This window comes from Bombus fervidus, chromosome 1 (genome assembly GCF_041682495.2).
Source record: "Bombus fervidus isolate BK054 chromosome 1, iyBomFerv1, whole genome shotgun sequence".
Classification (NCBI taxonomy): Eukaryota; Metazoa; Arthropoda; class Insecta; order Hymenoptera; family Apidae; genus Bombus; species Bombus fervidus.
The window spans coordinates 12,478,335-12,492,944 of NC_091517.1; the positions used below are offsets into that span (position 1 = coordinate 12,478,335).

A 14,610-nucleotide genomic window follows, 5' to 3' on the forward strand; every position below is an offset into this window, starting at 1 on the left:
TTATTTATTAATGGATCGATCAAACACAACGGAAGCAAATTGTATCAAGTTTTGGTATCGCTTCGGCCGAATACGAGTTTAGGTGAGAACAGCAGGAAGCCTCGGCGTATAGCATGTACCGCATGTAGCTACACTGGGAATCACGTGTGATATCACGTCGATGTCGTTTCCCGCAAAGACATCGTTACCTTTCGTTTCCGTGTCGAGAATACTCGCGACCTCGCTTCCGTGACGGGAATACAAGTTCTACGAAGGAGCCATAGCGAAGGAGGATTCTGGGAGTGGTGAAAGAGCAAGTAACGAGGAAGGGAGTCAGTTTAGAGGATAGCAGGACTAGCGGCCTAACTGCAATTCCATCTTTACCGCAATGAGGACGTCGACAAATGGTTGAGCCGCGGATCGTTCGCTTCGTTTCCGCGCGTAACGATTTACGCACGTGTCGTGGAAGCGAAGAGTAACGAGCACGTGTCACGTTTTCGTACCATGAGTCCCTCGGACGATAAATTTACATTGGTTGCCAGCGACTAGTTACGAGGTGAATACGATTATGAAAGTCGTAAGATGGGTTTTCTATCTCTAAGAGAAGGAGAGAGACAAGCGAAGGGTGGAAAGGTTGGAACTCGAACAGGATAGTAGTTGGCCGATACACGAATAATTACTCGGCATACGAGGAATGATCGAGAGGGATACGAGGCTATGTCATCGTCGGTTGGCCTAATTCCTTTCGCTTACATGGGATCGATGGCCAGCCGGTCAGTATGAAAAGGGTGATTTTAGAGCGACTATTTAACCGTAGGTCGGTCACGTACTATTACAAAATCAACGTGTTCCTTCTTTTGCTCGTCTTTTTCTGTCTTTTCTCTTTTACTTGTTCGAGCGAAGAAAGAGACATACAACGGTAGCCGGAGGAAGTTCGATGGAGCGAGTCAACGAAGAATCGCCATGGTATACCACTCGATTGATATTTTCATCGACGAAACCGAGTATCGATGACGAAACAACGGATCCGCTTCGCCGCTAGAGTTATTTTATTTTATCTTTTACTGCGAGGCCCGTGTTAACCGTACAGTTGTTAGGAAAGAACCCTCTGGCTATTCCGAGCTCAGCTCGTATTTTATTGGTGATTCAGCCGGTTGACGTTGACAGGTCGCTGGTTGCGCGTCCGATTCGATTTTTCGCCGTGGGGTTCGTCGACGAAAGACAACCTGGCACTTCCGTCGATAATTAATGAACCGTTTTGCTAGTGTCAAGATGGCGAATACTTTTTGGTCCCTGCGTTAAAACGTCTTTCAACCTCGCGTTAAACTTTCCGTCAAACAGAACGAGAATAAGATTTCTCACTTACAATATTGTTCCGTTTCTTTTCCTATTGGGGTCAGTTTTCAATGCAATCGTATCGGAATTTTCTTTAGAAAATTTCAGTGTAGAATATTTTGTCACCTTTTCACTCTTTTTCTTTTTAACGCTTATTTAATACACGTTAACAGATTTCGCAACCGTGTAATTATCACTCGCAAGGTATTACGAGATATGCCTTAAAGTCTTTAAGGTTCATAAATAGTTCAAAAGCCAGCACCTGGTTTGCTTGTGTACGTGTATTTACTTGTCGGATGGAAAAGAAACTGCCGTCGCCTTCGTTTGGAAAATTAAACGAACGATAAATCAACTTAACGATAAAACGTTACAAAAGAAGAGTGAAAGGAGAGGAGGGAAAAAAATTTGTGAAATAGCAAGGAATAAAGGAAAAGGGAGAGAACATCTCTCGATAAAAACAGAGAGGTGGAAAATGGAGGATTATTTATGCAAACGTGCATATACAATAAAATCGCAACGTTCCGTACTTGGTTAAGTCTCCACTCTGCTTTTTATTCTCTCTCTATGCACTCGTCCACGCAGTGTTGCAATATTACGCTCCAACTTCCGTTTTCCGTTCGCAAGCTTCTCTTCTTCTTATCAACGTGGCGGTGTGCGTTTAATGATGCATTAAAAAAGACAACAAAAATCGTCCGTGCAGTCGGCGCGGCGCGCTGATTCGACGCGCCTTAAAATGTTAAATTAAACAGACCGTGTAGCTTGTGCAAGGGGTCCTTGGGCCAAGAAACACTCTTCCGGAGAAATCCATAAATAAAAAAGTTTTAATACCGCTTTAGTGGCCTCTTGAAACGAGCACCGAGCCTCGGGTGTTCGGTAATTTGTGGATAATGACTTCTACTTTCTGTTTAACGGTAGTTCACCCGCATGAGTTTTCCGAACCCTCCTCGATCGTAACTCGCCGGCAAGTGATCGGGGAAACGTCATTAATTGGTGTGCGTTCGCTCCTCCGCACGATTCGAAAATCTCCACGAACTTCCCATCGTGTATTTTCAGTTTCGTCGGACAAAGTCGAAGAAGGGATGTTTTTTTGGATACGACGTTTCTGCAGATAGGTTCTTAGCGGAGAAAATGGCGGGGAGATAACGTCTGTTTTTCTGCGAGTAGAATAAATAGGAAAGAAGGAAGTAAGGGTTTTGATATCTAACTGCAAGTCAACAGACTGAATTAGTGGCTGAAGCAGAGAGAGAGAGAGAGAGAGAGAAAGTTAATTTGAGTCCGGAATAGGGTAGGTACCGATACAGGGCGCAAAATAAGGTAGCGTAGGTGTTGGTAATTTAATAAGGAAAAGAGAGGAAAGGAAGGAAATTAAGAGGAAGAGAAGTTTATTATGGTGTGAATTAGATTTAACATTGTACAGAGTAACGTTGCTATTCGTATCAAGTGGAAAAGCAGGCGTTTTTAACAATGGTAGAATTAATTCTTGAAATTTAGAGACGAGACCAGGAGAAATAAATAATTATTATGGCGTGCATTAAATTTAATATTTTTTAAAATGCTGTATTATTCGTGTTAAATAAAGGGAAAATAGTCGTTCTTAATAACTTAGTTAATATTAACAAAAATTAGTTTTTAAAATTTAGCTTCTACTGAGATTTAAATTAACAAGCTCTGCGATTTAATTGCGGACACGACAGATTACGATTAGAATTTTTAATTAATATGCGCAATGTTTTATTATTAAATCTACTGCCTTTGTCGTCGTTTATATGTTATTACCTACTTTGAATTTTTATTATAGACGGTCTTTTAGTTGGCGAAGTATTAATCGCTTCTAAAGTAAGTTCGATAATTTACACGATAAGGTTATTTAAATTAACAAGCTCGTAATAGAGTATCGTTGAAGATAGATCCTCTTCATAAACTGAAAATTAAGCTTGAGGATGTGTTGCGTAAAATGATGGTGCGAGATATGCTTTCAGCTCACCTTATGTTCGCCATTTTCTCTATAAAACGATTTTTCCCTGAAAACTTCAAATACTTCTGTATCGTGAATATTATTTAAAAAGAAAGCTCTGGGAATAATACAGTGTTCTACACCGAATCAATAAATCTTACTTTGTCATTTTTCCGATAATTCGTTTATATAAACTGGATCTGCGAACGAATTATTTCTATATACAATATTCCAATATGTATTAAAACGATCGGATAAATGCTATAGCGAAGAAAATTCCAGAACCAATTATGTTCGTTCTAGCGATATTTATTTATTATAGACAACTAAAAGCACATATATCTTCTATCTGTTGTCAGAAATGAAAAAATCTTGACAAAGCAGAAATAATTTGTATTTTCCAAACCTTTCATTCTGTGAATTCTTTATTTTATCATACTGTTAACATAAGGTGCTCTGCCCTCGGTTAAAAAGGCCACCTTAAGCGACGATTGAAAACGTAAAATACGTAGCGATATACCAAAAACTTTCCATAAAACTTTACGCCAGTAATACGCCTATAATCTACGCGTTATTTTTCGTAGCTCTCACGGTATTACGATATCTTACGAAATAACGACAATAAAGATGGATTTATGTTCGACACCTTGGTGCAAATTATTTTTCCCAAGTGCGTGCCTATACTAAGCAAGGTCGAAGGTACCTTGGATGTACGACGCGTATCGCCCCTTTTTACCTCTTTGAACCGAAAACGGGGAGTAAATCTCCATGCAGTGCTATCTAACGATTTTATCGGGACGATATTAACGGTCAGCTTCATTTGCATACCGTGAACAAGGGAGAATAGAAGGGTTCGATAAAAACCATGGTTAACCGTGGAGATGAAATAAAGCATGCCGTAATGCTTTAATAAACGTCACGTGATAGCGTACCAACGTTACAGCTCGTGCACATTGAAATGATGGTAATAATCTTCCCTCGTATAGATAAGAATCCTTCTCAAGAAGACAAAGTTTTACCGATTCTGGTATTAAAAACCACCTTGATATACAAATAGCCGTACCATAAAATACAACAAAGAACGATATATAAAATCTCGAATAATTCACTGCTTCTACGTACTTGCGTTTTTCTTCACTGAAGAATAAGGAACGATGTATTTTTTATGTGCGATAATACTTGTATATACGTAATGCAGTGTTGTTTCGAATTAGTTAATTAACTTCGTAAGTACTTTGTACAGAGGGCAGCTTAATATTTTAGTGGGTAAAGGTAAATTTGGTCTGAGATTGTCTACAGTCTTGCACGTATAGCTTTAAACGATGTCGGAGGATTCGTTTAGAGTGCGCTCATGCGGTAAAAGCGAGAGTGGACATTTCGTGAAGGCTAAAGTAATGTATAAGAGAAAATTGACCTGTGAAATGTGGTTGTGGCACTTTTAAGAGTTTCCGTTGTTTCAACAGATATTCCGTAATACGTGCTTTGTCTCGCCATTGGATCGTCACATTTAAGGAGGGGCTGTAGCTACAAATTAACAACCATTAGAAAATTCCAATTAAATAATAAAGAAAACGAGAACTCGTTATCAACTTCCTTCTCGATAAAGTACCTTTATGTAGTTTCTTCTGTCTTTAAAACACGATACTTGACTTGGCGAGGTTGCGTATTCCGCGCGACATTCGTCAACTGCGGAGGCTTCCGGTACAGATGTTATCACGCTTCGCTATTTGCCTTCTCGTTCACCAACCAGGCCGATCAATATGGTTAAACTTATCCGAACCAGATAGACTGGAGTAGAAATCAAATTCTAGATACGAGCATCATCCAACAGATCGTTTATCTTCCAACAAATGATTTCATATATTCCGCTCTTTATTCCATTCTTCTCTTATTTCTTTCCCCTTATAGCTCATCTATCGTCAACTTTTTCTTCCCTTATTCTCTTTATATTCTGCTCCTCTCTTTCTCTCGTTATCATTACCTTTCTTCTTCACCTGCTCTTTTTGCCCAACACTTCTCAGTCGCGTCCCTACTCTCCGCGCCTTCCTTCTCCTTTTTCCCTGCACAAGTCCTCTCTATACATATCGATTTGAGACGAGGGTGCTTAAACAGCAACGTCAGACCATGACACTCGCAACATTATCTCAGAGCATCGGTTCCCGGTTTTCCGTGGAAGCGTCGCAGCGTATCTCGCGATTCTTCGCACGATCCCGTTTATCATAACTTCTCTGTCCATTTGCCTTTGCGAATTTCAAGCGGCGATCATGCCAGCACCGGCGAGGTAACTGCCGAACCCCGACGCCGTAAATAACTAAAATTCGTATCGACATGACGGTCGATGCCACTGCAGAAAAAAAAAAGAGAAAAATGTGGCACGAGCTGAAGGAACGTACGCGAACTCGACGTTGTCGTCGCGGTACCGAAACTCATTAACCGGCAGCTTCGCCCCGGATATGGGTCAAACGACCTCTCTTCACATCATTCGTGTCTCATTTACCGTGGACGCGGGAGCGGTGGGGAAGAAAAATTGAATGGATGAAAAGAATTGGCGATGGTCGTTAGCGAGCTCCGCGGGATCGGTAAGATCGTTTTTATTGCCTCGAAAGTAGCTGCTCGGGCGATTTGCATTGTACCAAGATCGAACTGAACGATCTATACGGCAATAAGTATCTGCTTAACCAAGCTGTTGGCTCCCGTGAAGAACTATACCGAGATCGTTCGTTTATCAGAAATTGAGATTCGCGGGGAGTAACCAGATTCTTTTTGAAGGTTTGCCGTTTAGCTCTCGGTTCCAGACGTTCTATCGTTAGATGGTATACTATTGTAGTATGGAGTATTAGATGTATTTCATTGAAAAATATTTACGCTGTTTTAAACGCACGCATATTTAGATAGAAATTTTAGATTAGTTAACTTAGTATGCCAATTGATTTAAAACGAGTGCATCGTGTACGACATATCGAGAAGCTCGCGTTATCGTTATTAATCAATATCGAAAAATAATTGGAGAAATAAAATTGTTGAGAGAGATAGAGAGAGTCTTGCAATGAACATTGTGAGAAAACTGAAATAAAAAGCGAGTAGTTTGCAATCAATTCGCTATGAATCAATTAAACGCGGTTCGAAACGACCGTATATCGATGTTAAACAAATGGGTTCTAACTAAAAATTTATATTCCGCAGCCCACATCAGCTCACGTGATTATACATCATAAATTAACGAATATTCAGTTTCCACGTATAATCGAGTAAAACGGTGATTGATCGTTGGAATGTAGAAAAATAGAAGTTGAGAGACGAAAAAGCGATAATTAGGGTTTAACGAAGTTGACGTACAAATGACGTATCGATAGTATCGATACACGTATAAAATACAGCGCATAAAGTTAGAACGTTTAACGACCGGTGATCAATACAGCGATTAGCAGGTCAATTAAGTAAACGAGAACGCGTTACACTCGATAATAAACAAGTATCGGGAACATGGGAGAATTAATATTGCGCCAGATACAAGTAACTTACGATTAGTTGTACGATCGTCGACTACGAAGCTGCAATTAACGCCAGTAAACGGAGGAATCGTAACGAAGATAACGTTTTCAAAGTACGGTAGCTTCAGCTCCTCTGTTTTTATTCACGCCGTAATCTTTTCTATTTATTACAACAATACGAAACGTAACGCCACGTTATCGTTGAAATGTGAATTTCTATTTTCGGCGAATTGTAAGAGCAAGTGGAAAAATTCCTATTTGATGGCAACGAAAGAGGAAAGAAAGTTTCCTTTTCGTCCGGGATTTCCCAGTTGAACTCATCAGTAAAGCTTATCTGGCAAATCCTGCCTTAGATAGGAAGACGTTTGGATGTTGAAAGAATTTCCAATTTGTACAAGTTCGATATTTATCATAATCGGTCACCGATCTTTGGAAATCAACGTGACAAATGCTTTTATAGAAATTCAACTTCCAGACGAGACTAATAGTCTGTTTAACGATTTAATAAATATTCTATACGACATCGACAGCTATTTCCAGAACCGGTAGAATTTATAATAATCTTAAGTTATATCGTATTTCACTGTTCTATTACTTACCAGGATTAGAAATCCTTCCATTAACTGCTATCTTAGTTACAAGTTCTCATCTACCCATTAATTCCTTCGACTAAATCTACAGAAACCATTTATATAGCCTTGTCGTACAGAATATTAACGTTTAACGAATTGTAGGATATGTATTAGATGTTATAAAAGGAAATCTTAATAGTATTAAAGATGTAAGAATAGCAATGTAATCGAATTTCATAAATTAATCATTATCGTCTGGAAAATAATAAAAAAAAAAAATATGTAACATTAATGGCCAAAAATGAGGAATGATTTATCAGGTGCATATAAATTGAATCATTCGATAATCTTTATCAATTCCGAGAAAGCTCCTCTATTTTGATAGATGTTTAACCAAAACATTATGCAAAATAGCAGAATTTTTAATTGACTTTTTTGGTCAGTCGTGTATGCTGTTATTAAATTACGGATGTTTGTTGCATTTATACGAAATTAAATATGACAGAACATAGATACATAATATACGAAAATGTATAAATTTCTAAATTCAAAGTAAATTAATTACCAGGGACCGTGTTACACAAGCTACATGAATTATAATATAAATCAGTTCAGATATAAAAGGTAAACCATTATATCCTTTACAATTATTAATTTCCCTAGAGAATCAAATCTGTTAGAATTATCTACTTATACCATATTATACGACGCTGTTTATCACATTTTACGAGTACCGTCGCAATTTCTTCGTAGTATCATTCGCAACTGTATTATCGAGCAGCCACTATACACGATATAAAATTTAGTGAGTGAAACAAATCACTATTCCGAATGCATTCCTTTGCTGGTATCCATAAAAATCTGGATTTTGCATAAACGTTCGTAGTCGTAGTTATTATCGGTATAAGATAGTTTAAATCGTAAAAATCGATCAATCACTCTTTCTGCTTTGCTAAAAACGACAAAATTGTCGAATGGAAAATCTGCTCCGACAGCGGGACGACGACATCCATAAATCGCCGGCAGCGTACTCGCGCAGACACTCCAATGACGAATACGACGATTTTTCTTTCCGTGCGGAATGCTTATCGATCAAATTGTTACTCGTTTTGTAACTCGTATCCCTCGTTGGCCGGATCCGCTTTCGTGAGCCGCGTCCATCAGCCGCATTATTTTCAATTGCTCTCTTCATACGGTGAATTACTCGGCCCGCCTTGAAACCGAATAGAGGAGCCGAGCTACTTTTAACAATTTCGTTTGCTATTCATTATTCAATGGTTCGAACACGTTACGCCCCATCGTGCAGCAAACTTTCACAAACGCGATCATGGTAGCCATTTTATGTTGTGTCCGATGAGTAAGTACGTCTTTGTTGTTAATTCCTTGCACCATTCTTTTGGAAGATTCCGTGGCTTGGTTTTAATTGCAGATTAGAAACTTCATCGACAGATAATGGTGTAGAAGCTTTCATTCGAACTTTAAAACGGTGAAATATATCGATATCGTTGGTGAAATTCTATAGGTCACAAGGTACACGCAAATAATATTAATAAATTCTCTTATATAACAATGATAAATTTGATAGTAGAAGAAATTAAATTTTAAAAGAAGATATTGCGAACTTTTTTAATAAATCTATCATTCTGTTGCTGATTAAAAGTTAAGATGTTCTTGGCAATAATACGCGTATAATATAATTTTATATATGGATATAAAAATGTATAATTATTATTATTATTTTGACGTTAACGTTAACGTTGATAGTACCATCTACTAACGCTAACTCGCTAGGTCGTGAAATTATTAATCAATGCAATGTACCTTTGGTAAACAGTGTCTACTAGTAGAATGCTAGCGATCAATACCGTCACCCTGAGATCCATTCAGAAATCATTCAGTCAAGAAAGCATCGGTCATCAGTAACATCAATAGCACTTCATATGCCAGAAACCATTGTTTCATACTATTGGAACATCATATACTTGATACCAGAGGGTTTCCATCATCATCGCGGAATCTCTATTTCCCGCAAGTTCCGTTACCTAACCATCGAGATCTATTCAAATAGATCCCTGTTTCTCAATGAACATCTCTCCATCAAACGCGCACAAGTTTGCTAGGCAGTCTTATTGATGAATCTATCCGCCTCTATTCTCACATTTATTTAACTAGTTTCCAACGCAATCGTATGAAAAATTATAAACTCGTATGACTAAACTCGCTAGTTACTGTCAAATAGTTAATATTACAATATGCAAATTTTTATATTAATATGCAAAAGTTCTCCTTTAAATTTGAACGAACTCATATCGTTGAAGTAATTACTTCAATAAAAACTCTACATCTTTACTTTTGTATATCCGTGACCTGGAGACAACTGTTACGAAGAGAATAGCATTTAGTGAAAAAAAATTCAAAATAAGGAGAGGTCCATATTATTGTGCCTTTGAATATAAATGTTGTTTGAGGTTATAAGGTCTGGAAACAAAAGAGCTATAAGTAGATTTCTATTGCTGTTTCTTGTAACCTTCAGCTAGAGCTACACACCAAGGTTAACTTTTTGCTAATGTCCTTTGCTATAAATATATAAATGTGCTTCCTATCATAATTTCATCTTATTGTATTATAACACTGTAAGAGTGAGGATCTGGATCAGCATACGCTATACCTGTACTTATAGCTATTCTTATTTCAATATATTTTTCTATTACAAATTCATCCACTCGTTCCTCTATCAGTCAACCTCAACACATATTCAAATATTCCTATGAACCCTAGATTATGCTACGATCAAGCATTATTTCCTATTTGTCCTCTTTTAACTGTTTCTATAGCATAAATAACGGCGCATCGTTATTTATATTTTCTGATAACTTTCTAATTACGTATTATCGAAGGATCAAGGCTATTCAGCTAACTTGAACTTGTTCAAAACAAATATTATTTCTGTCAATTGCTTTATTGGCCATCTTTGATAAGATTATATTGCATTCAATTAATGTCTTGTATAGATATAGTATTTCAAATCGGTACAATTTAGAAAATCAGAGAATAAAGTACACAAGTAGCAGCGACGTTTATACACCACATGACACCAGCACAAAATCCCCAATTCTATTTTCACATCTTTTAAGCTTAACACGGAATTGCACACAAGGAAGAACAGTACACATATTATGAGGTAGCACACCAGCGGACAAATTATTTTCTAGTTCTTCGAACCGGATCTACGTGCAATACGAAACGCTATTTTACGAACGTTCTTCTTTCACGTTTACGTACACGTTCTTTGTTCTTTCCTCGCGTGTACACACTTCTGTGCGTTCTATATTTCTTTCGCGTCGGCACACTAACGGAATAGCAAAAGGCGACACAAGTCTCGTTATATCCGGCTCACATACTACCTTCCAGGCAATTTTCCTGCGTCTAATCGTCTGGATTTACAGTTATTGTCCATTCGGCCAATGCTCGATTAAAGAATAGCGCGCGACATTGTGGAAAACGAAAGCACGGAGGCGTAAGAAAAATGCAAATATGCAGAAAATATGTATCAACGAAGATTCGTTAAATATGGCATGTTTACACATAAATATAAATATTAATTTCAATTATTCGCTAAATGGTCTACGTATTGGGTTGTCCGCAAGTCTCGAACTTATCTCAGAAACAATATAAATTCTACGTAGATGGAATAATGGCGCTTGGCGATAGATAGCAAAAGATTACTATAGAGAATGGTGCATATCTGATTTGATTGTGTTACCACAAGATGTTAGAAGAAAGTTTGTAGTTTATACTAGGACAAACTTGAGACTCATCTGACAACTCAATACTATCAGGACATATTAGGTTGTCCGAAAAGTGTCTTTCTTATACAGACAACAAACAACGCATTACAACGTTACAACAACGCATCTTTATACAAACATGAAACCTAATCTGTCAAACGCTGTGATTTTTATCTTGATAAAACAAAATGAATCATACGTAATTCGATAAAATAATATAAAACGAGAAATAGTTGTGCATCCATTATTTCCTTATAAAACGAAAGAAACTTTTCGGACGACCATAACGAATAAAATTGAATTATATATAACACTAGCATCAGTTCGATTAAATTTCGTTAATATCTACTTCCATTACCTGTCCACTTATTTTTTTTCTCGACTGCACTGCAGATAACGAAGGGTACTTCGATAACGTATAGAAAAGAAGAACGGTGGTAAAAGATCGTATAAAAAGAGAAGGTGAACGGTTTTTGCAGCGATTGATTCATTGCCAGTTTAGAAGACCCTTGTCAAAGATGGACACCTCCATAATTGGAGGAAATTCGCGATAAAAACTACTATTCTAGGATGATGATGCAAATTCCTGAAGGATCGAGCCGTGAAACGCTGCGACAAAGTGTGTTTGAATTATGGCCGCGATTATTAGCCGTGATGACATGTAAAATTATCTACGATGAAGTTCACGGCAGGTTAACTTGTTATACTATTAACGTCGACTAAACAAATGTGAAGCGACATTATTTTTACTCGGTTAAAGTTCAGAGCTATTGATAGCTCCGGTAATATTAATCTTTACAGTGTTACTCTTCATAAGTTGTAACTAGGGACGTTTAGAAGTTTTTAGAGAACTTCGCAAGCCCTGCGTCATCTTAACTTTCTACCTCTAAATCATACACTCAAGCAGAACCTTCCGAATCTTGTCCTCCCTCGGAGGTGTCGCCTTTTCTGTTTCAAAAAGTTGCAAAAAACTTTCCGTTCCCGATCAATATCTTTTGCTGTCCTAAAACTTTACACCCGTAATATTCCCGAGACGTATATTGAAAAGGAACGTGATAAAGTATCGTGATATGAAACAGAGTATCCGTACTCTTCGAGAATAAACCTTCTTCGCCACATTCATCCTAACACGGTCATACTATGATAGTTGGTAGAAATAAAGATACTATTACGGAAAAATATTGTTTGCTACGCTGTTGGAATATAAAAGAAAATCAGAATGCTAGATAGTCGTCGTTCAAATTCGTTCTATCGTTGTTTAAAGACCTTTTTGGCCTATTGAAACTATCATTTTTTCTTACTTTTTCTAATTAAATTTTCTATCTATAGTGGAATATAAAGTACGTTCGCTGGAATATATAAACTGCCATCAAAGCGCTGGCTTTTCCCCCGAGCACCGAATGCGGTGAATAAACTCCGCAACTGCACAACTTCGTATCGCAACACTAAAACGTATAATAGGTTCGGCAATGCCATTAACTCGCCTGATCCGAGAAACGACGCGTGTAAAGAAATGGTAAAAGAGAAACGGTTGATCCGCCTATGCTGCAATAACTTGCTAACCCTTCGCTAACACCAGAAATCTGCTTTCTTATATGTATATACATATACTCCGCTATATATCCTGATGGCTATGTATTCTGAAACGTTGCACAGATTACAGCATAACTGTCTTTGATTACGGTATACGATTACAGCGTGACCGGTAAATAACGTCGTTCCTCTTTCTCTTACGTTACACGACCAGCGAGGTGTTAATATCGGGCTGCTATTCTTCGCGAACGGTACCTAAGATAAGAGGATTGCGCCCCGATATTCTTAGTGTACGACAGCCTGCAAGCGGCCTTGCTTCACCAGCACCGGTTATTACCGCAATAAATAGTACTATTAAGAGTGACACGCAGAAAGTTCCGTCTGTTTAGGAGGCGGTGGGCCGCACATAATCGCTCGGTTGCGAGTAAGCCGAACAGACGTTAAAGTGGCACCGATTTTCCTAGGAAATATCGTGGGACACGGCATGATGTACCACATAGGGTCTCGGTGCCAGATTGGCCGATTTATCGGCATTTCCACGACTTTAGTGTGACCAGCTTCAACGGGAGGATCTCGAGCTTTCTCGATATCGCTCGCTATCGCCCATTCACCACAGTCAAATCGTATTTCACGAGTTTTTGAACGGGTCGAGCGGCCAGCCCTCGGTTTTATGGAACAGCATTAGTTCTCGTGTCTCGATTCACGTCTCTTTTATTTAATTTGATTCATAAGCATGACCGCTTTGAATGACCGTGTAACGGCGGTTTCGAGGCCGACTAGCCCTTTGTTTAATTTGATTTGTACGTATAGCGGAAACAGAAGACGAACGTTCCTCCAACGTGTTCGTCGCATCGCGTCGTTATTCGGCCTTTTAATACGGTTGATTTGTGCGATGAGGAGAATGCTACAAACGTGCTCGTATTCGCGGATACGCGTTGAATAGAGATCCTGGAATTGGTTAAACAGAATTATGACACAGAGGAACTGTGGATTCGAAGTTAACGAATTAAATATTTAAATCATTGTGAGTGATATATGGTTTAGTGAAATGCAACTGGATTGTTGATCTTTATAGGAATTCATATTTTTATGGATAAAACTAACAATTTGTTTTATCTCTTAAATATTTTAACGAATACTTCACTTTCAATATTCCGTAGATTTTTGCGTATATTTATATTATTCATAAATGTGTAAACTTTCGAGTAATATATATGGGAGAAAAATTACGCATTTGTTTATTTGAAACAGAGCTTTTCGAGAAAGCTTTTCAATAATATTCGCTATTAATTTTAAAAAACTGTAAAAACATTCAAAGCTAAAAATTGCTTCTCGATGATGTTTAAAATCTCTCTACATTAAAGCATCATGTAACACACATTTTTTTTCAGAGATCTTTATTTTTTACGATAAAAATCGAACGTTCGAGTAGTAGGATATTGCAGTACTCGACATGTATCTTTTTCATCGTTAAAAATGTCTCTTAATATCGAGGAAACGTATGAAAAAATTATCACTGACGTGTATCATTTCTCGTTAAAATTTTTACATTAGACACTTTCTCAAAACATTAAGCATTTCTCTGTTTGTTAAATCAAGAGTAGATTTCAGGCATCAAAATTCAAGAACTGCAACTAAGTTAATCTACCTTATGCAAATTCCTCGTTATCGTTTTCGGTAAATATTTTACATTAATTAATTCAAAAGGAAGACCAGAATACTTAATAGAAAATAAACATTTTTCTCCGTTAAAACTAACACAAATCTCAGTATGGAAACTAATCTGTAAGGGAAAAAGATTCAAGAAAATTACGAATCACGAGACGAAATACAGCTTTAAACTATCATAAACTAGCGAATTTACATAACCATCGCTCGTCGTTTTATCGTTGCTGCTGAATACCATTCCTTTAAAACGGAGATAGCAGAGAAACGAATCGTATTCGGCCATTTTCACT

General features: G+C 37.7%; 1 protein-coding gene across 3 annotated transcripts in view; it reads right to left on the reverse strand.

Moving 5' to 3' along the window:
- LOC141445772 (uncharacterized) overlaps window positions 1–14,610 on the reverse strand; it is a 109,720-nt gene that overhangs the window by 19,961 nt on the left and 75,149 nt on the right. Inside the window, exons 4-5 of one of the 3 annotated variants that reach the window (XR_012453377.1) lie at window positions 4,878–5,612; window positions 3,055–4,792 (exon numbers count right to left, since the gene is read on the reverse strand). The exons of the other annotated variants lie outside the window; for them this stretch is intronic. The gene's annotated coding sequence lies outside the window, so the exon portion shown is untranslated. Of the gene's footprint in view, window positions 1–3,054; window positions 4,793–4,877; window positions 5,613–14,610 lie in introns of those variants that run through there. 3 annotated transcript variants of the gene reach the window in all.